The following is a 22,059-nucleotide window of genomic DNA, read 5'->3' as shown; positions in this document are numbered from 1 at the left end:
CGGCAGCAAAGCGTTATGGAAATGCCAGTATTCTGATTGCTGTCTGTGGTTCTATATGGGTTGTGGCAATCATTTTGACAAATAATAGCTCGCAGCAACGTATTGAAAAAATAACTATAAACTATAAATTAGTTCATTTTTGAAACCATGAACTTTAATTCAACATTTTGAATTATGAACTATGAACTGAACTAGTTCATTTTAATATGTGTGAACTGTGAACTGAACTAGTTCATGTAGAAAGTGATCTTTCCCAACACTGCATTTGAGTATGTGTATATAAAAATGTAATTTACAACAGCTGTAAGATGCTTGAAAAGCTGGAAAATGTACCTTGAAAATGCTTGAAAAGTGCTTGAATTTGACTTTGGAAAAGGTGTAAGAACCCTGTACTGTATATTGATTTGTAGCCAATGGGCGTATTCTTTCAGAGTTTCCCTCGGTTCCAGGGTATTCTAGAAGGCCCGGTAGTTAACTGGCTCGAGACAGAGGATGTAGATCAGTGTTTCTCAAAGTGTGGTCCGCGGACCACTGGTGGTCCGTGAGTAGTGGTCCGTGAGTATATTGGTAACATTTCACATTTGAAATAAATAAATAAATTTAAGTTCTCCGCACTCTTGCGGGAACATCTCCGCAATGGAGCGAGCGTAAGTTGCATGATATAGCCCAGCACAACACCTTCATCACACATGTTGCCACTTGTTTGTACCATTTTCAGGCGATTTGTAATCTGTTCTAGAAAAACGATGAAGACACTGAATGTCCTGAATGTGGCATCACACACAGGACTTGAGTCTGAACACAGCAGACAACAGGAGTATTTACAACAGCATATACAAACAAAAATAGTGCATGTGGGTGCACACTTACATTCTCTGTCTTACTGTTACATAAATCCCATGAATGTATGAGATTAAATTAGCTTCATCATATCTCAGTGATTAAGTGAATAATAAAGTTTCTATCGGGTCACTATCAGCCTGTCACTCATTATTTTCAGGGAGGGGGCGGGGTTTGGAGGAACGGAGGAGACGGTGATCGCGGAAGCTTTTTTCCTCCTGCCTTCACAAACTTTACACACGTATATATCGTCTGAAAATTGCTAGAGGACATTCATACTTTGCAATCCAAGACTTAATTAAGTCCACCAAAAACCTGACATGATTGTAACGCGATTATTTTTGAAAAACATAAATCCCTGTGCCGCAGCGACACGGAGTGATTCAGAGCGGGTCCTTCTGCTGTTGGTTCTGGACTGGTGTTCTTGTGTTGATGGATAAAGTAGACTGCTCCGTGTTTGGTGTTGCTGTGCCGCTGTCACGTCTGTTCCCTGATCTCTGCGTCACCGACCGATTTGATATTAAAGTGACAGAAAAAAAAAACGTTATAGTAAAGCCGCGGCCGGAAAATCAGGAAGCAACGTTACTACGCTATAACCGATTATCTTCCGTCACTGCATCGAGACCAAATCGTCCACGTCCGCATCGCAATGCATCGTAGAAACGATTATTTTCAACACCCCTAGTATAGATGCATTCTCTGTAGAGTTCTATGTTTTCTTGAGCCATACAGGTAAATAAATCCTGGATATTGACATGTAGCTTATGGTCCCGCCTTACCAATGATATCAACTTTTAATCAGCTAGATAAATGACATCAAAGTAACAGTCAAATCAAAGATGGCCGCCAGTTTGCTGTGTTTAACCTGTTAAGCCCCAAGCCTGTTTTTCAGGTCTCAGGCTCGAAAATGACATTCCCAGAACAAATGACTATATCTTCACTTCTAAAAGGGGTAAATTAATAATCTTTTTTCTCAAAGCAATTATAAACCCGTGAGTTGGATGTAGAAAAGTCAGAATCAAAATAGAATTTTTTTATTTTAAAGTAAATTCGGATTGAACATAGTAAAAAAATGTAAATTATAGTTTCCGTCCAAAAGAAAACCATTACTTATAGTGAAAACCACCCTTGAATGATGGGATAGTAGACAAAAAAGCTTTAGGAATCCAAATGATAACATAAGTACCCTGTATCAAGATTGATGCAAAAAAAATTGACCTTTTTAGAGAGGTTTAGAAAAAAGAAAACACTTCTGGGGTCATTTGGGTGATATGCCATATGTCTGGAACCCATCGGTCGATTTTGGTGATTGACACCTATTTTGAACCGTTAGAGCCAATAGAATCGAGGGGAAGTTCCTAAATCCATCTAAACATTACCATTGGTGAATGAGAGTGATGCGCAGCCAGCATACCCAAAACCGGAAGCTCTCATACACTCTCATAGCAGCTATACGAAAACTACTCTTATTGACATAAATGGTATGATGGATTATCAGTAATCATTTCAAAGTGACACAGAGACATTGGATTAACCTTCAGCAGCGTTTTTATCATTTTAATGCCATTGAACACGACTTTTGATCAGAATAACAGCTAAGGTGAGACGATCTCCTGTTAATGCTACGTGTTGTGATGTCTGTGTTTGCTTTCCCTGTCGCGAGTTCTGATCGCTCAGTGATGATACCAATATCTATAGAATCTGTGGAATCTCAGCTTTAATCTGATATCTTGTATGTGCAGTTACGATAAGTAATAAGGGTATTTTTACCATGAGTTCTGTGCTAAGTACGTTAGAATTGTTTCGCTCAGGGCTCATTTAGACGCTTCTTGCGAGACTTGTGCTTTGTTTTGGTAAAAATGGTTCGTATCTTAAGTTAGCTGAGTTTCTTACCATTAAGTGAGTATGACACATTAATAGGTTTTTAATTATTAAGATGCCCTGAGACACAGTTTCTCATTGGCATACTTATAATATACTTATTGGCCGGATGGCTATTTTGTAATAGTGTCTACAGTACATAGCCAACTGATGTGAGATATATAACTACCTAACTTAGCTAACTCTAACTTCATTGTCATATCATTTTATTATAAATGTTTACAAAATAAAACACATACTATTTGTAATAGTGTTACCTTTTCACCTGAATTCAAAATGATGAGTATGATGACTGGTTTTGCTGATGCCTGCTGGTTGGACTGCAGCAGCGCCGTATCTACAGTGGGGCAAAAAAGTATTTAGTCAGCCACCAATTGTGCAAGTTCTCCCACTTAAAAAGATGAGAGAGGCCTGTAATTTTCATCCTAGGTACACTTCAACTTTGAGAGACAAAATGAGGGGAAAGAATCCAGGAAATCACATTGTAGGATTTTTAATGAATTAATTGGTAAATTCCTCGGTAAAATAAGTATTTGGTCACCTACAAACAAACAAGATTTCTGGCTCTCACAGACCTGTAACTTCTTCTTTAAGAGCCTCCTCTGTCCTCCACTTGTTAACTGTATTAATGGCACCTGTTTGAACTCGTCATCAGTATAAAAGACACCTGTCCACAACCTCAAACAGTCTCACTCCAAACTCCACTACGGCCAAGACCAAAGAGCTGTCAAAGGACACCAGAAACAAAATTGTAGACCTGCACCAGGCTGGGAAGACTGAATCTGCAATAGGTAAGCAGCTTGGTGTGAAGAAATCAACTGTGGGAGCAATTATTAGAAAATGGAAGACATACAAGACCACTGATAATCTCCCTCGATCTGGGGCTCCACACAAGATCTCACCCCCGTGGGGGTCAAAATGATCACAAGAACGGTGAGCAAAAATCCCAGAACCACACGGGGGGACCTAGTCAATGACCTGCAGAGAGCTGGGACCAAAGTAACAAAGGCTACCATCAGTAACACACTACGCCGCCAGGGACACAAATCCTGCAGTGCCAGACGTGTCCCCCTGCTTAAGCCAGTACATGTCCAGGCCCGTCTGAAGTTTGCTAGAGAGCATTTAGAAGATCCAGAAGAGGATTGGGAGAATGTCATATGGTCAGATGAAACCAAAATATAACTTTTTGGTAAAAACTCAACTAGACGTGTTTGGAGGAGAAATAATGCTGAGTTGCATCCAAAGAACACCATACCTACTGTGAAACATGGGGGTGGAAACATCATGCTTTGGGGCTTTTTTTCTGCAAAGGGACCAGGACGACTGATCCGTGTAAAGGAAAGAATGAATGGGGCCATGTATCGTGAGATTTTGAGTGACAACCTCCTTCCATCAGCAAGGGCATTGAAGATGAAACGTGGCTGGGTCTTTCAGCATGACAATGATCCCAAACACACCGAGTGGCTTTGTAAGAAGCATTTCAAGGTCCTGGAGTGGCCTAGCCAGTCTCCAGATCTCAACCCCACAGAAAATCTTTGGAGGGAGTTGAAAGTCCGTGTTGCCCAGCGACAGCCCCAAAACATCACTGCTCTAGAGGAGATCTGCATGTAGGAATGGGCCAAAATACCAGCAAACCTTGTGAAGACTTACAGAAAACGTTTGACCTCTGTCATTGCCAACAAAGGGTATATAACAAAGTATTGAGATTAACTTTTGTTATTGACCAAATACTTATTTTCCACCATCATTTGCAAATAAATTCTTTAAAAATCAGACAATGTGATTTTCTGGATTTTCTTTTTCTCATTCTGTCTCTCATAGTTGAAGCGTACCTAGGATGAAAATTACAGGCCTCTCTCATCTTTTTAAGTGGGAGAACTTGCACAATTGGTGGCTGACTAAATACTTTTTTGCCCCACTGTATATCTCCATATGACTCTGCTAAAAACACTCACTCATAAGTTACGTTTTTGTTTACTGTTTAGAAGTCTCAAATATGCACTCTAAATCCATATCAATAGCGATGTATCACAAAAATAGCTCTCTTCCTTATTATTATTATTATTATTATTATTATTATGTAACTTTAACTATAATACACTAGCTTGAACTCCAAGATGGATATCCTCATTTCACCACCTCCACCCACTACAATCACACGCCCCAATGTTATATTTAACTAATATGTAACTCCCTCCACCCCGCGTAAAACCACGTTTAGAAGCCCCTTTTCTCTAATTCCACAACGTTGGACGAAATTAAAAGGCTGATCATGAGCTGTGTCCCAATTCAGAGGCTGCGTCCTCCTGAGGAGGATGCAGCCTCTGTTTTTGTTCTTATCTGCTGCTGAAAACATCTTAGTGACATGGCAGCCGTCATGCCCTGCGAACCCTAGCCCTAATGGACAATCTGACGTACAGTGGAGAGAAGCATCCCCAACAGCTCTGGAGACCACCCCAAATGAAGCCCCACCCACCATCAGAGGACACCAGGGTCCTAATTGTGGCAGCCAGGTCCAGCAGCACCACCTGGGACTCCCTGCTCAGCCTGAATGTGTATATAGTTGAAATGTTATTTTATTTGTATGTTGTTTTATTTGTATGTTGTTCCATTAAATAAATCATAAGTTTCATATTGCTCATTACATTTATTTATTTATCTACTAATTTTTCTAGGAGAGAAAAAAGCCTATTAAGGTTCTCCCTGCTCTCCTGGGCTCTCCTCTCCTCTGCTGCTTCATGTCCTCTCTGATGAGGTCCATTAGCCCATCCTTTCTTTTTCTTTTAGGCCGTGATGGCCCTGCCTCAACCTGATCCTCGTCCTCCTCCTCTTGGTCCCCCACTGCTGAACTTGGCCGTGGCGTGTCCTCTTGAATAGAGGATATTAGGACAGGCGGGCAGATGGAGGGCCTCTGTCCTAATATCTCATCCATTTGGACAAACCATGGCCAAGTTGCAGCAGTGGGTTTCCCACCGACTCCCTCTCCTGACCCTGGGTATTTGCAATCCTAAAGGCAGAGTAAAACAATCATGGCAGTACAAAAAAAAACCACCAGCAGATAAACAAATGTCAGCAAATGTGTTTATTAACTAGTAAAACTCACATACTTCTTTTTTTTGATTGTCCCACTTCTTCTTAGCTGCAAGGCAAGGCAAGGCAAGTTTATTTATATAGCACTTTTCAACACAAGGAAATTCAAAGTGCTTTACAAAAAATGAAAGAGATTAAGAAAATGGCATTTAAAATCAGTCATTAAAAAGAAAAGCTAATAAAATAAACATTAAAAGAAAAAATATATGGAGAAAAGTTACAGTGCAGTCAATTAAACATTAAAAGAAAAAAAGTACATGGATAAAAGTTACAGTGCAGTCTAAGATATGAATAGTTAAATTAAAAGCAGCGACAAAAAGAAAAGTCTTCAGCCTGGATTTAAAAGTAGTCAGAGTTGTAGCGGACCTGCAGGTTTCTGGGAGTTTGTTCCAGATATTTGGAGCATAATAACTGAACGCTGCTTTACCATGTTTAGTTCTGACTCTGGGGACAGAAAGCTGACCAGTCCCTGAAGACCTGAGAGATCTGGATGGTTCATCATTTAGCAGGAGGTCAGAAATGTATTTTGGGCCTAAACCATTCAGTGCTTTATAAACCAGCAGCAGTATTTTGAAATCTATTCTTTGACACACAGGAAGCCAGTGTAAAGACTTCAGAACAGGAGTGATGTGATCCACTTTCTTAGTGTTAGTGAGGACTCGAGCAGCGGCGTTCTGAATTAGCTGCAGCTTTCTAATAGATTTTTTAGTGAGACCTGTGAAGACACCATTGCAGTAGTCGAGTCTACTGAAGATAAAAGCATGGACAAGTTTTTCCAAATCCTGCTGTGACATTAGTCTTTTAATCCTAGATATATTCTTTAGGTGATAGTAGGCTGATTTAGTAACTGTTTTAATGTGACTGTTGAAACTCAGGTCAGAGTCCATGACTACACCTAGATTTCTGGCTTTATCTGTTGTTTTGAACATTGCACACTGAAGCTCAGCGCTAACTTTTATACGTTCTGACTTGGCTCCAAAAACCATTACCTCAGTTTTATCTTTGTTTAATTGGAGAAAGTTCTGACACATCCAGTCATTGATTTGTTCAATGCACTTACTCAGTGTTTGAATTGGAGCATAGTCTCCTGGTGAAATTGTTACATAAATTTGTGTGTCATCTGCATAGCTATGGTAACTTATTTTGTTGTTCTTCATTATCTGAGCCAGTGGTAGCATGTAGATGTTAAAGAGAAGAGGCCCCAAGATGGAGCCTTGAGGAACCCCACATGTCATATTTGTCAACTCAGATGTGTATTTACCTATAGAAACAAAGTTGTTTCTGTCCTTTAAGTAGGATTCAAACCAATTCAGAACTGTTTCCGAAAGTCCCACCCAGTTCTCCAGTCGGTCTAGTAATATGCTGTGGTCAACAGTGTCAAACGCAGCACTGAGATCTAATAATACTAACACTGAAGTTCTGCCACTGTCTGTGTTTAAGTGGATGTCATTAAAGACCTTTACAAGAGCAGTCTCAGTGCTGTGGTTTGGACGAAAGCCTGACTGGAACACATCAAAACAGTTATTTAAATGCAAGAAATTACTCAACTGTTGAAAAACAACTTTTTCAATAATTTTACCTAGAAATGGGAGGTTTGATATGGGCCTGTAATTGTTCATTACGGAAGCATCTAGATTATTCTTTTTTAAGAGCGGTTTAATGACTGCAGTTTTCAGGGCCTGTGGAAAAATACCTGAGTGAAGAGATTTGTTTACTATATGAAGTAGATCTGAGGCCATGCAAGGCAAAACGTCTTTGAAAAATCCTGTTGGAATAATATCAAGGCAGCAGGAGGAGGATTTCAGAAGTTGAATAATGTCCTCTAGGTTTTTATCATTAATCTGATGGAATTGTGTCATGGTGTCTGAATTGATGTTAAGTGGACACAGAGACAACACATTTGCTGTTCCTGATGCAGAGGCACTGACTGCTTGTCTGATTTTCTGAATGTTGTCAGTGAAGGAGGCAAAATCATTGCACGCCCTGGTGGATAGAAATTCAGAGGCTACTGACACTGGGGGGGGTTAGTTAGTCTGTCGACGGTAGCAAACAAGGCACGTGCGTTGTTTTTGTTTTTGGTAATGATGTCAGAGAAGAACGATTGTCGTGCGTTTTTCAATTCCAAATTATAAAGGCCAAGTCTCTCTTTATAGATTTCAAAGTGAACCTGGAGATTTGTTTTTCGCCACCTGCGTTCAGCTTTTCGACATTCTCTTTTTTCTGTTTTCACGGTCATGGCCTTTCTCCATGGAGATATTTTCTTGCCAGACACTTCCTTTACCTTAGTTGGAGCAATGGCATCTATAACATTTTAAATTTTTGGATTAAAATGATCTACTAGTTCATTTACTGAGATGTTAGCAGGGGCACGTGTGGAAGAACAATTCTGAGTAAACATTTCCCTAGTATTTTCAGTTAAATATCACTTTGTGGTTACCTCTTTTTGAACATTTTTGTGAACAGAAATAGAGCTCTCAAAGAAAACACAGGAATGATCAGAGAGTGCAACATCAGTCACCACAACCTTAGAGATATTCAGACCCTTTGAGATAATTAAGTCCAGAGTGTGCCCCTTATTGTGCGTGGGCTCCGTCACATGCTGAGTCAGTCCATAGCTATCAAGAACACAAAACAGTTCTTTAGCCCCTCTGTCCTGGGGGTTGTCAACATGGATGTTAAAATCACCAACAATGACTAGACGGTCAAAGTCAATACACACTATAGACAGCAGTTCAGTAAAGTCATCAAAAAAGCTTGCACAGTATTTGGGTGGTCTATAGATATTTAGGAACAGAGCTCAAGAGGAGCATTTCAGCTGAAGGGCCACATATTCAAAAGAATCAAAGTTTCCATACGATGTCTTCCTGCATTGAAGGGAATCATTGAACAGAATAGCAACTCCACCCCCTTTCTTATGCATTCTTTCCTGACTCCTCCATGTGTGTCATAGGTCTCCCATAATCAGAACATTCCTCAGGCGGGTGCAGTGATAATTCTTCAGGGTTTTCTGCGTGATGTGTTGTGTCTTTCTCCTGTTTTGATTCCTCTTGCCGCTTGTCCTTGGTAGAGGGAACAGATTGATGATGCAGGCAGTTGAATATGTTAGAGATAAACAATTTCACTCCTGACTTGTTCAGGCAAATTCCATTTGCCTTGAAAAGATGTCTGCGATCCCATAAAAAGTTAAAATTGTCAATAAAATGAACAGAATGGTCAGTACAGGCGGTTGAAATCCAGGTGTTCAGTGCAAACAATCTGCTGAATCTCTCCACTCCTCTTCTGACTGGCGGTAGAGGGCCACTGATGAACACCTCTGCATTTAGAGAGCTGGCAGTTTCCAACAAACATTTAAAGTCTTCTTTCAGCACTTCTGACTGTTGTTTCACAACATCATTTGTTCCAATGTGCAGTACCACATTCTTCACAGTCGGATGTTCAGCCCCAATATGCAGGATCTTCTCAGCCAAGTCAGAGACCACATCCTTGGGAAAACAGAGTACTTTGGTGTTGTTCTTATTACACAGACCTTTTACATCTCTTACAGCAGAGTCACCCACAATCAGAGTTTCAGGCCCAGTCGTTAGCTTTCCCTCTAGCCTTTTACTTTTAGAGTAGCTATTGGTCCTTACCCTGCTGCGTGAAGAGGACAGGTTATCCAGGTCATCAGATCTCCGGTTCTCGGTCAGCGGAGCGTATCTGTTCTGGATTGGCACACTTGGTGGTTTAGGAGGATTGTTTGTAATTCTCCCTTTAGCAGCTGTCCACTGCTGTTTCCTAGTATGAATAGGGGTTGAAGAAGCGCTCTTCCTGGGTGATAACAATGCAGGCCAGCCGGTCGCATCACAGATTTCGGAGCTCTGGGCTCTGCCTGTTATCCGTCCTCCCAAATCCCATGGAAATGATTTACTCTTAGGCTTTGCACCCAGAGAGTTCCAGGGAGGACTACCACTTGTAGATGTATTACCCGGTACACAGCCCTCCTGTTCCTTGGAATCCTTGTAGCTGCTAACTAGCTGTGAGTTAGCATACCCTTCTCCATTATTTTGCAACACTGGTAAAGTGGTGTCATTCCCATGACATAGTCCATTCACTTCCACGTTAACTTCCAACCGTTGCATTTTCATTTCCCACACAGTCATCTTCTGTATACGTTTCTGGAAGTCATCTGTAGAGAACGGAGGCATTTTGCTACCAACTAGCTAAATAGCATGCAGTAGCCTACCAGGCTTTAGCTGTTGTTAGGCCACGCTACTGTAAGACTGACGTCGTCGTAAAAATGTTGAAATATGGCTGAAACCCTCCGTCTATTTACGAAGATGAACTGTCCCAGTGATAAGTTAATGTCCAGGAGCCGCTGCTCGAAGTTTTCAGAGAATAAGAATAGGAAAATCAGCATAAAAAGTAAGCAGAGGCAAGAGCAAGCAGAAAAGCGTCTGCACTGTAAGAAAGATAAGCAAGCCAAGGGGAATACTTACTTCCGGGTGTACAATTATCCGTTATCCAATGAGAATGGACGCTCACATTGCCTTTAAGGGGCAGCCGACACAAACGAAAACGTCATTACCAGTAGAAATACATTGCTTTTAAAATCGTGCTGTGCAACACGAAAAAAAGGGGAAAATCGTGTTGGTGAACACGAAATGCCATGAGAGTGGGTTGGACATACTGCCTGCAGTAACAGATGATACTCTTAAAGAAGCTCAAGCAGCAGGGTCCAAAAGTATGGAAGTCAGCTTATGTCTTGCCTTTACTAAAAGGAGGGGAGGCAACTATTTTAAATAACTATAGGCCAATCTCTAAATTGTCAGTTCTGGCGAAGGTGCTCGAACGCCTAGTGAGTGAACAGGTAAAGGAGTTTTTATGTAAAAATGATATCCTGTCTAAACATCAGTCAGGCTTCAGAAAACAACACAGCACCATCACTGCCACAATGAAAGTGGTGAATGACATTACGAGTATTTTAGACAATAAGCAGAGTTGTGCAGCTCTATTTATTGACCTTTCCAAAGCGTTTGATACCGTCGATCATTGCATCTTAAAGCAGAGGCTACTCAGTATCGGCATATCCAGCCATGCAGTGGGTTGGTTTGTGAACTACCTCTCTGAAAGGTCCCAATGTGTTCACTTTGATGGGCTGTCTTCTGAGTGGTTAAACATTGCTAATGGTGTTCCTCAAGGTTCTGTTTTAGGTCCACTTTTATTCTCCATATATATCAACAGTTTAGGTGAAAATGTGGATGATGCTACTTTACATTTATATGCTGATGATACCGTGATGTATTGTGCAGGTCCCTCCATTAAGGAGGCTGGTGTTAAATTACAGGCTGTTTTTAACATTATTCAGACTCAGCTCTCTGAACTTAAGATTATTTTAAATGTTGATAAAAACCAAGGTAATGCTATTTTCAAAAGCTAAAAAGACACCAGAGCCTGTTTTGGATATTGTTACTATGCAAGGACAAGTACTTGAAGTGGTTACCTGTTACACATACCTTGGTATCTGGCTTGATGATTGTCTTACTTTTAAACTTCATGTCAATAACCTGCTTAAAAAGCTGAGGGTTAGACTAGGTTTCTTTTTCAGAAACAAGTCCTGTTTCTCTTTTGAAGCCAGGAAAAGGCTAGTCACTGTGACCTTTTTACCTGTGCTGGACTATGGTGATTTGATTTATATGAATGCACCTGCCTATTGCCTGGAAAAGTTAGATGCCGCCTATCACAGTGCCCTGAGATTTGTTACTAACTATAAAGCACTTACTCATCACTGTACCCTGTATGCCAAGGCAGGTTTGCCTTCACTAACTGTACGGAGGTACATGTTCATTTACAAAGCCATGTTGGGTAAACTACCTTTTTATATCTGCTCTCTGATCTCTCGACGAATTGAAAGTACATATTGCCTGAGATCACATGATGTTGTTTTATTAAATGTGCCAAGTGCTAGGACTGTCTTAGGGAAGAAAACTTTTAGTTGTGCAGCTCCACTAAATTGGAACAGTCTGCAAACATGTTTAAAACTGAGCACTTTGGTTCCCCTGCATCATTTTAAAACTCGGCTGGGTGACATGCTGTTTGATACTCATGAGTAGTAGTAACAATGCCGCTTTCGTCACATTAGTATGCAAGAAAAGTGACAGGTGGTGTGACAGGTCACACCTCTCCCTACTTATGTTAATGAGCTAAGTCCCGCCTCCCATTGTTCGAGGTGGATGTCACACCTAGGTGTGAATTCACACGTAGGTGTGAGATCCTTTGATGTGAGGGGTGAGGTACATCACACGTAGGTGTGAAATGCCCTCCCTGTGTAGTCCCTTTGTTAGAGATCCTTTTGTGTCATGTGAAAAGCCCGGGGCTAGTGCTTTTGTTGTCTAATTCTTTGATGTGTTGATTAAGTCTCTTTGTGTTGTCTGGCCCCTTATCCCCTCAGAGTTGTATAATCTAATTATGAAGTCTAGTCCTTTGACGGGAGGTGTTATAACACACCGGTGTGACTTCACACCGGTGTGTTATAAGCCTCTGATGTTAATTTAGGAGTTGATTAAGTCTCTTTATGCTGTCTGGCCCCCCTGCCCCTCAGAGTTGTATAATTATGAAGTCTAATCTATGAGGTGTTGTAAACCTCTGATGTTAATTTAGGTGTCTCTTGAAGTTAGGTGAGACTGTCTACCAGCCCCCTCCTAGCCTCTCCCCCCTTCCGAGCTATGACGCAGGCAGATAGTGGGGGGTGGAATTAGAAATATGTGCAAACTAATTAAAAAGACAGCAATTCCATTTACCCACCTTTTCAAAAAATAAAAATGGCCAAGAGACGCCTCGAATGGGGTTTAATCAGTCAGCTTACCGCATCCGTCCGGAGCGTTAGTCAAACGAATGCATCAGCAGCAATGCGGGGGTCTCTGTGCACAAACTTATCTCGCGCCCCCTTTTGGTCATGCGCGTTCATGTGTGTTGGAGGAGGGGCTCTGTGAGGAAGTGACAGACTTTCCCCGGTTTGACTGCAAATTCTCCAAATTATCTAACCCTTACCTTAAAGAACAATTCTCACACACACACACACACACACACACACACACACACACACACACACACACACACACACACACACACACACACACACACACACACACACACACACACACACACACACACACACACACACACACACACACACACACACACACACACACACACACAACCAGATGTGGGGGGTTGAGATAGCCGGGGTGTGAATGTTAATTAAGACACTCTCTGTGAGAGGAATGAAGTTAGGTGAGACTGTCTACCAGCCCCCTCCTAGCCTCTCCCCCCTTCCGGGCTATGATGCAGGCAGATAGTGGGGGGGTGGAATTAGGTAGAAATATGCGCAAATTAAATAAAAACAGCTATTAATTTTCACTCACCAAGACATCTAAAACGTTATTATCCTCTCTAGATTTGATTCAGGGTTTGTTTTAAATGGTGTGTGCTGGCTAAGGATGTTTTCTTTTCAAGTTTTTGTGAAACTGTTAAAGAAGTATCTGTTTTGCAAAGAGGTTATTTTCAAAAGATCTTATTTAGTTTTTTAATAGTGATACCTAAGGATATTCTCTTTTAGTATATGGATTTGTGAACTAATGTGTAATTACCTTTATTAACTATAAGAAAAGTCTCTCTGAAGACGGAAATAATAAAACAAATTAAAAACATGATATTGTCTTTTTAATCATTATTTTACACCACTGTAAGGAAACCCCATATGAGGTGGTAATATCAGAACTCTGCTGTATCCATAAAAGAGAAGTTTTCTAAATGTGTTTCCTATTCACTCCATGACGGCTCCAGGGTGGCTGATCAGAACAAAATAAAGGCTGTAAAAACTTAAAATACTCCATCAACAGTCTGAGGGTAAATTTAAATAGTCATTTCTGGGGGGGGGGGGAGAAAGACGCATAGCTAATTACCTGGATAAAAGGACTCATCGATTGGTCAGTTTCTTTTTGAGGGGGGGCAAGGCTCTGTTATTTGATGGTCTATATAAGACGACAAAATATTTACAGTTAGAGAAAAACAAGGGATGAATTACCCTGCCATTCCAGCTCAGCGCTTTATTGACCTGGACGCCATCACAAGCCAATGTGGTAAGTACTTATTTTATAAAGTCATGTATTTATTAAATGTTGTTTATATATATATATATATATAGTATATTATTAGATACTTAAAAAACATTATGTCCTTCTGTTTGCAGTAGAGATCCTGTGTGCTGGAAATCCTAATGTGTTATTGAAATACTAGGTGAGTTTCTTTTTACTTCTTTTTAAACATGTTTTTAAAACATGTTTTTAATTAGAAAAGTATAGAGCAATATGGTGTGGATTATAATCAAATCTTTCTGTGTCTCTCAGCTCAGGATACTCTGAGTCAGCTAAGGCCAATAGTATTGGAACGAATATGCTCTGTACTTGGAGCCTACCTTAATTCACCCGCTGTGGAAAGTGAGTATATTTAAACTGATTGTATTTTTATTTTGAAATCAAAGAAGGTTTTTATGTGCAAAGTATCCCAAATAACGTTTTTTTACTCTTTTGTTTTTAAAGGTGACAAAGTCTATAGCACAGACAGAGGCTCTGTGTAACAAAACTTTTCCCCCGTGGAGTTCAGATACAACCCACCCTTAGATAGTGCTTTAGAATGGGTATTGGCATACTATCAAAGCGCTGACACTTACCCAGGTCTCGGGCTTTTAAATCAGCTCGCAGACGGAGTAAGCCATCTGAATGGCGTAAATAGCATAGCTTCAACCATTACAGAAGCACCAGTTTCCAGCGTGCAAAGTGGTGAACACGTTAGTGACTCAGAATCACTAGTTTGCTCCATGCAAAGTAGCGGACATGTTGATCAGAATGACACCCCGAATGCTGCTGAATCACCGGGCCCCCTGTCACAGCATGGAGGAGGCACTAACCGAAATGCTACACCAAGTGTATTATCTCGACCTGTATTCCATAACACATAACTGCGTCAGTCTCTAATCCTACCCCCTCATAATAACGACGAAGCAGACTTTACATCCTATTATGGGGTTCTGATGAACAATGTACAGGATATGGTAAATTATGCTTTTTCACAGGCAGAGAGGGAAGATATTGTTCAGATTGAACTCCGGGGAGAGCAGCTTCAAGCTAATGTGTCCGCCATTTTGAATGCTAATGATGATAATAAGCTTTGGGATTTGAAGATAAAATCAAGGGATACTTCCCACACAGTTTCAGCTCTAAGGCTTATCTGAATTATATCGGACCTTACCCTCCAGCACACTGTTATGGGATTGAACGCATGACAACTGATGAAAAAAGTTACTTTTTCACCTGGTATGAGACGGTACGCACGGGTACTTTTGACTTTCGAAAGCAGGCACAGCTTTACTGTAAAAACGATGTGGACATTCTTGCCCAGGGAGCCACTCTATTTCGGAAAGGGTTTCTCGCAGAGACAGGAGTTGATCCTTTTAGTCGTGCGACCATAGCTTCTGCGTGTATGAAAGTTTTTACCACCAACTTTCTATCACCCAAAACCCTAGCAATTCACCCACCCGATGACTATAGCTATGAAAACAAGACGTACTCTGACGCAGGTGTTCAGTGGCTAGAATGGATAGCCCAAACAGAAGGTGTATTTATTCAACATGCGTTGAACGAAGGAGAAAAATGAGTGGGACGTTTTGTCGTGGATGGTTTCGCCGAAGTAGCCGGGGGCAAGATTGTCTGGGAATTTCTTGGTTGCTTCTATCACGGGTGTCCATCTTGTTACAAGGGCCATGAGAAAAACCCCTTGACAGGTGGCACATTTGAGCAGCTCCATGCTGCTAGTGAGGAAAAGCTGCATGAGCTACAGTCTATTCACGGGGCCAAAGTGATCGTTATGCGTGAGCATACATGGGTTGAGATGAAAAAATCCAACCAAGATTTACAGGCTTTCCTCAGGGAATACAAAGCGCCAGAGCTGTTGACCCCCCGCGATGCTCTATACGGAGGGAGGACATGTGCTGTAAAGCTGAGGCACAGGACAGCGGCAGATGAATTGGTTCATTATTGTGACTTCACCTCACTCTACCCTTTTGTAAACTGCACAGGCCTATATCCACTTGGACACCCTCAGATCATATTCCGAGATTTCAAAGACCCTCGCAGTTATTTCGGGTTAATCAAAGCCACAGTAGAACCTCCTAGGGGTCTTTACTTTCCTGTCCTGCCCTACCGAACTGCAGCTGGTAAACTGGTGTTCACTCTATGCCGCACATGCGCTGAGCTTAACAACCAACAGGGGCCCTGCATGCACAGCAAAGAGGAAAGAGCATTAACAGGAGTTTGGGTGACCACAGAATTCACCAAAGCCCTGGACATGGGCTACAACCTGACTCAGATCACAGAGGTGTGGCATTTTGAGAAGAAAAGTGACACTATTTTTGTAGACTATATACACACATTTTTGAAGGGTAAACAAGAAGCATCAGGCTACCCTTCAGAGGCCACAGATGATGAGAGCAGACAAAAGTATGTGGCAGACTATCATGCTAAGCAGGGCATCTTGTTGGATGCAGATAAAATCAAATCAAATCCAGCCAAAAGACAAGTGGCAAAACTATGTCTCAACAGTTTCTGGGGTAAATTTGCCCAGAGAAGCAATCTGACTCAGACTAAGATTGTGACCAAAACAGAAGAATTTCTTAACCTCTTGTTTTCAGCTAAACATAAGGATAAGTATTTCTCATTCCTCAACGACAGAACGGCTCTTGTTCAGTGGTGCTACGGTGAAAAATGCTACTCTCCTCCCAACAAGGTAGATAACATATTCATTGCAGCATTTACCACTGCGTATGCCAGGCTGAAACTGTACAGTGAATTGGAGAAATTACAGCACAGAGTCTTCTACTATGACACAGACAGTATCATATATGTGACGAGACCGGGTGAGACTCCACTGCCCATGGGGGTTTATCTAGGGGATCTGACAGACGAACTGGGGGGCGACACAATTGCAGAGTTTGTTTCAGCAGGCCCTAAAAGTTATGCCTATCAGACCAAAAATCAGAAAAAGGTGGTGATGCGTGTGAAAGGCATTACACAAACGCACGAATGTTGTGAATGAGTGAACTTTGACAGTCTGACAGATCTGGTGGAAGGCTACGTTCAAAACTCTGAGAGGGGGAGGTGTCTTCAGGCCCCACAACACAACATTGCACGGAATAAAAAGGGCTTCGTTTTGAGAAATGTGTCATTCACCAAAAAGTTCCGAGTTGTATTTGATAAGAGACGTCTGATAGACGGAGGAAAAACTTTGCCTTTTGGGTATTGAGACAAAATGTTTTCACCCCGTCAAATTGATTTTGAGCCCCGACTACGAGTTCCTTTTTCTTGTTTAGTCGTGGGCCCCAGTGGGTGCGGAAAAACTTTTTTTGTCAAGAATGTATTGCAAAATTGTATTCATGTAATGGATGTACAGCCTCAAAATATTGTGTGGATTTATACTTCTTTCCAGCCCATGTATGCTGAACTGCAGGAAAAGAATACAAATATAAAGTTCATCAAAGATTTGCCTGAATCATTTCAAGATGAATCTCTATTTCCTCCTGATCAAAGTCATTTGATTATATTGGACGATGTTATATTTCAGGCCTCGGAGCATCCTGAAGTAGTCAGACTTTTCACCCAATACCGTCATCACAGAAATATGAGTGTTATCATGCTTACCCAAAATGTTTTTCATCAGGGGAAAAACAGTCGAAAAACAGTCTCGTCATCACCCGAAGATTCCCGACGATTCCCGAAGTATTTCGTTTCATTGAGAGGGCGCAGTAAAATTGAAAATAAAATGAAACTAGGCGCATGAAATTTTAAAAAATGGTTTATTATGCTTATTTTTAATAAAAATACATAAATTAAACCCAAAATTCGCGGATTTCCACTATCCCTTTAAAGGGTAACATTCCACTATCAGGCGCTCAGTATAAGAAGCTCAAGAAACAAAAGAACATTTTCAAACTCTTGGCCGATAAAAAGACCAACTTAAAAACTAAATTCACGGCCTTAAGAAAACAATCTGGAGGTTTTCTTTTACCGCTGCTTGGTGCTGTGATCCCCATATTAGGACAACTTTTAGGAGGGCTCACTCGATCATGAGTCAAAAGATGTTTTTGTTATCACCTCACCAGTTTAATCAGCTCAATCAGACTGGTGTAACTACCCCCCATAGTAAGGAAACAATGAGAAGCACTGCCGAAGATGTTCTGGATGAAAAAATGAGAGCAGTGTTAAACGATACAGGATTAGCCCCTTATGAAAAAATAAGAAAATACAACACCTTGCTACAGAGATATCTCACCTTACTCAAACAAGACGGGAAAGAGGAACGCCATATTACTTTAACTCTACCCGAAGACAGCGGGTTGGTAAAAGGAGAAGAAAAGGATGGCGCGTCCGATGATAAAATATAGAATGAGGTACTTCATAATATTCCTGCGCGCAGCCGTAAGAATGCCGAGTACATTATGAGTAAATTAATCACTAGTACAGCTGGATGGACACCCGCGGGGGAATTTGTAGAAAAAGGGACAGCTGTAAAAGGATCACACATGTTAGATTTATTTAAACATTTATCCTGTTCGTATAAATCAAATGCCCGGGAACCTAAAGGCTGGCGGGGTTTTTTAAATAGTCTGAATGAGCTCAACATTCCTTTATCAGCTTTTCAAAACCTGCACGCTCGTGAACAATATCGTATAATCAAAGAGGGCGAGCCAAATGGAGAAAATATACCCCAAAAAAGAAGAAGAAGAAGGATTACTCAATCATCTCCTACAACCCCCCGATGGGGGGTGGCAGGGGGGCCAGACACCACAGAGGGGGGAGAACCTCTGAGTGCCCTGTTTAAGAAGAAAAGGATAAGGCAAGACAGAATATTAAGCCCAAGATGGCTACATTTAACCCCTTAAAGTTGTATTATATATTTTATTCTCCTAATAAAAGACAGAGTCACCTGAATTAATTTTGTCTTCAGACCTTTTTTATTTCTACATTTTATAACAATCTTTAAACATTTGTAGAGAACAAACACTGTGATTAAAATGAGTGTCTTTATGACGTCTCTCACACCTTTGGTATTTTTTCACAAAATTCGTTACAGCAGTATCATTTTTTACCACATCATCGTGATACAGAGATAGCACATTTTCGTAAGACAACCCGGACGCTCTTTTGCATAGATAAAAAACACAGTGTTGACCACAGGCTGTAGACATGACATTCTGAAGTTGCCGGTTATGGTATAAAATAGTGTCACACTGTGTTTCTAGAAATTGCAGGATGCTTTTCGGATAATGACTAAAATCGGGGGGAAATCCGAAAGAATCAAAAAAAGTTCCTTCCCCTTCCTCTAAAGTCACTGCTAGCCAGTGTTCTCCGGGCATGTGGGAGGGGTGGGTGTTTACAATCATGTATACAGGGCATCTAAATAATTGTTTTACTCGGGGTAGCTGATCTGAGGCCCACACCCCACCGAAAGAGTCCCCCACCATGTGACGCAAGAGACTGGCCAATTGGTGGTTATTCATGTTTGTAGTCTTCTTAGTAATAATCTACCAACACTTGACGTTTTGAGTTAATCTCCAGAATCTAATCAAAACAAGAATACACAATTAACGTGGTAGTCTGTGGCAGCGGTACTCTGAACCTCATTTCCAGTCTTAAACTACCGCTTGTGATGGGAGATAAGGCATCGGCATCTTCAGCAGCAGTTAAATTAAACACAAACAATGAGTATCCTTGTTCGAAATCATCTCTGTCAATACTCAGAGGTAAGTCTTTCATGTGTCTCCCTGTAGCAGTGAACATGTTGTAAAACTCTCTGATTGACGACCCTCGGTTAAATTGAGGTTGAAATGCTTTGGCTGGTACTTGCCTACCATCCTGACATATTACCAGATATTCCATGTCATTATGAATGAAATTAAACGGTGAAAGCTCTCTCCTTCCGGTGAAGGCTTCGTGATTTACCATACCCAATACTATGTACTTTGGCATATTACCCAAAAAGAGATTTTCTTGGTTGCATATTCTAGAATTAACCGGTATACTATAGGTCTTTAGATTCACCCGTAATAGGGGGTAGAGGGCGTTACCTCTCAGCAGAGCCGCAGCATGACCTAAACGCACTGCAGGCGTGATTGTAGCTTTTTTGATAAAAAAGTGAAGCCCCCAGTATTTGTATACGGTATGTAGAGTCATTTGCACACATGAGAGTAAAGGCATCGTTAGATCTGGTGAGTTTGATTCTCAAATCTACAGAGTTCAGGAGAAGCCTCTCGCTGAAAAAAATATCCGTATGTAAAGCACCCATCAGGTGAAGCTCCCGAGATTCTGCTGTGAATGAGGCCCTCTTTACCAGTCCCTTATTTGGTCCATTGGCTATGACTATAGAGTCCATAGACCCCGCGGTATCTTTATAAAATAAGCCGGCTGTGAACTGAGTTTTTAAAGTAGAATCAGAATAATTCAATAGCATTTCAATCATAGCTCTGTAAGGATGAGTCGAACTGGATTGAGAAATTAGTCTGTCCCCTAGAATAACGTCGCATTGACTAAAAATTGTATTCAGAGGGTAATTAACTAGGGCGACGGGGGCATCAGCTGCCAGATTAGTCCCATCTGCGTTGGTTATTTTGATCCTGAGATGTATCAAGGTGTCATTCATATCCAGGTATTTATCTCCGTCCCCGGGGATAAAAAATTCTATGGGTCCGTCCTCCGTAATGGCAGACAGCGGAAGGACCTCTGTGTAGTGTTTTTCTTCTATAGACAGTTGCGTCATTGGGGCTGAAAATAAATCCAGCTCTGCCATGCTGCATTCAGCAGATTTGTGATGTAAAAGAGCCATATTTAACACTCTAAAATATATCTCTCCCCAATACGTTCCTTCTCCGAGGGTGTTTTTTCCCTAATGATTTTCTTTTGACTGAGTGCTTTCCTTTTTTAACACCTACCGGAACCCGTTTGCCTGGAGGTCTCTTCCTGGCCCTTCTTGCCAGAACCATCAGACCACCTGCTCCTTCTTGAGATCCGGGGTCTGACTGGCGGCCAAATTTACGGACAGCCTTACTGATCACATCTGATGCAATATTTTTGGCAGCCGATTTCAGATGAGGTTTAGCTATGGCGAACCCTTTTCTCACCAGGGGTGCGACAAAACAAAATAATCTGGAAAATATAGAGCCAATGCCTCGCCCGTACATCACTGGGGCACCATAAAAACCCGGCAGGGATCCTCCCACTTGATTTTCATAGTAACTCACAAAACGTTGGGGGTCTTGATGAATCATCGTTTTGTAAAAGATTGCCCTGATTTTGAGGGTCTGAAATGAAGTTTCACCACACTCTTCCCGTAGGTGAAGTTTACTGGTTTGTTCTGATCGTTTTTTATCTCTATCTGTATATTCTCGATGTGCGTTTTTGTTACCGGTAAGTAATATGCAGGGTTAAAATACTGAGTTACGGTATCGCCGAATGTTCCTCTTATATCTATAGTTCTCAAGAGAGGAGCAAAAGCGTCACCTACCCGCTGGTGACTGACCACATTACTATAGCAGTATAGATGTGTTGAGCCAGCATTTATATCCGCTGGATAGGCTGCTGATTTATCATCAAATTTGAGCCACTGGTCTGGTTATATTCCAAGCATATAAGCAACGGTTTTTGGAAAGCGGAAACGATATTGGGCCCCTCCTAGAAATTCAATTTTCCTGTGAATTGGACTATAGTACAAAGTGACATCAGAGTCAATTTTTTTGAAGCAGGACTCAAGTTCCTTCATGAGCTGAGTTATGCTACTATAGTAACCAGCTCTAAACATATGAAGCCTTAACTTGCTAGTCGGGGCTATGTCGGGGAGTTTTGCTTTCTTTATCCACTCAAAAAAGGCTGCTTCCGTAGGTAAGTTATACCAGGTGTGTGAGTATGATATTTCTGTCAGGGCGACCTGCCACGAACCATCCAAGTGTAAAGGTTGTGCTAGGTTCACCTGATAACTAGAGCTTGTATTGTTTTGAAATACATCAAGGCTGGCATTGGACGGCAGCGTAATGTAGAACCCTTCATTTATCTCCATGGCTGTAATGAAGGACTGAGCGGCGATTCTGTTTGCTTTTATACATCTTGGATTTCGCCTGCATCAACCCAGCTGTTGAATTTTTCGGGCCAATTATGCCAAGATACAAAC

The 22,059-nt window shown here is 41.3% G+C and overlaps 1 long non-coding RNA gene across 1 annotated transcript; it reads left to right on the top strand.

The window, feature by feature from the left end:
• Positions 1-13,863: 13,863 nt before the first annotated feature.
• LOC117550166 lies at positions 13,864-14,275 on the top strand. Its single transcript, XR_004569579.1, has 3 exons — positions 13,864-13,928; positions 14,042-14,085; positions 14,196-14,275. It is a non-coding gene; the product is annotated as an uncharacterized LOC117550166 (long non-coding RNA).
• The last annotated feature ends 7,784 nt before the right edge of the window (positions 14,276-22,059 follow it).

The sequence above is a fragment of the Gymnodraco acuticeps genome, unplaced genomic scaffold, assembly GCF_902827175.1.
Source record: "Gymnodraco acuticeps unplaced genomic scaffold, fGymAcu1.1, whole genome shotgun sequence".
Taxonomy (NCBI): Eukaryota; Metazoa; Chordata; class Actinopteri; order Perciformes; family Bathydraconidae; genus Gymnodraco; species Gymnodraco acuticeps.
This window is presented reverse-complemented; position numbering and strand designations above follow the sequence as displayed.